Here is a 1569-nt window from a genome sequence, read left to right on the forward strand (position 1 = left end):
AATACTCTCTGAGTCTAGTAACACTCTCTCAGTTTAGTAAAACTGTCTCAGTTTAGTAATACTCTCTCAGTTGAGTAATATTCTCTCAGTTTAGTAATATTCTCTCAGTTTAGTAATATTCTCTCAGTTTAGTAATACTCTCTCGGGTTAGTAATATTCTCTCAGATTAGTAATACTCTCTCGGGTTAGTAATATTCTCTCAGTTTAGTAAAACTCTCTCAGTTTAGTAATATTCTCTCAGCTCTCTCAGTTTAGTAATACTCTCTCGGGTTAGTAATACTCTCTCAGTTTAGTAAAACTCTCTCAGTTTAGTAATACTCTCTCAGTCTTGTAATACTCTCTCAGCTTTCTCAGTTTAGTAATACTCTCTCAGTTTAGTAACACTCTCTCAGTTTAGTAATACTCTCTCAGTCTAGTAACACTCTCAGTCTTGTAACACTCTCTCAGTTGAGTAATATTCTCTGTTTAGTAACACTCTCTCAGTTTAGTAATACTCTCTCAGTTTAGTAATACTCTCTCAGTTGAGTAATATTCTCTCGGTTGAGTAATACTCTCTGAGTCTAGTAACACTCTCTCAGTTTAGTAAAACTGTCTCAGTTTAGTAATACTCTCTCAGTTGAGTAATATTCTCTCAGTTTAGTAATATTCTCTCAGTTTAGTAATATTCTCTCAGTTTAGTAATACTCTCTCGGGTTAGTAATATTCTCTCAGTTTAGTAATATTCTCTCAGATTAGTAATACTCTCTCGGGTTAGTAATATTCTCTCAGTTTAGTAAAACTCTCTCAGTTTAGTAATACTGACTCAGTCTTGTAATACTCTCTCAGCTCTCTCAGTTTAGTAATACTCTCTCAGTTTAGTAACACTCTCTCAGTTTAGTAATACTCTCTCAGTCTAGTAACACTCTCTCAGTTTAGTAACACTCTCTCAGTTTAGTAATACTCTCTCAGTTGAGTAATACTCTCTCAGTTGAGTAATACTCTCTCAGTTTAGTAATACTCTCTCAGTTTAGTAATACTCTCTCAGTTGAGTAATACTCTCTGAGTCTAGTAACACTCTCTCAGTTTAGTAATACTCTCTCAGTTTGGTAATACTCTCTTGGGTTAGTAATACTCTCTCAGTTTAGTAAAACTCTCTCAGTTTAGTAATACTCTCTCAGTCTTGTAATACTCTCTCAGCTCTCTCAGTTTAGTAATACTCTCTCAGTTTAGTAACACTCTCTCCGTTTAGTAATACTCTCTCAGTCTAGTAACACTCTCTCAGTTTAGTAACACTCTCTCAGTTTAGTAATATTCTCTCAGTTTAGTAATACTCCCTCAGTTTAGTAATACTCTCTCAGTTTAGTAATATTCTCTCAGCTCTCTCAGTTTAGTAATACTCTCTCGGGTTAGTAATACTCTCTCAGTTTAGTAAAACTCTCTCAGTTTAGTAATACTCTCTCAGTCTTGTAATACTCTATCAGCTTTCTCAGTTTAGTAATACTCTCTCAGTTTAGTAACACTCTCTCAGTTTAGTAATACTCTCTCAGTCTAGTAACACTCTCAGTTTAGTAACACTCTCTCAGTTTAGTA

This window comes from Salvelinus alpinus, chromosome 10, assembly GCF_045679555.1.
Source record: "Salvelinus alpinus chromosome 10, SLU_Salpinus.1, whole genome shotgun sequence".
Lineage (NCBI taxonomy): Eukaryota > Metazoa > Chordata > Actinopteri > Salmoniformes > Salmonidae > Salvelinus > Salvelinus alpinus.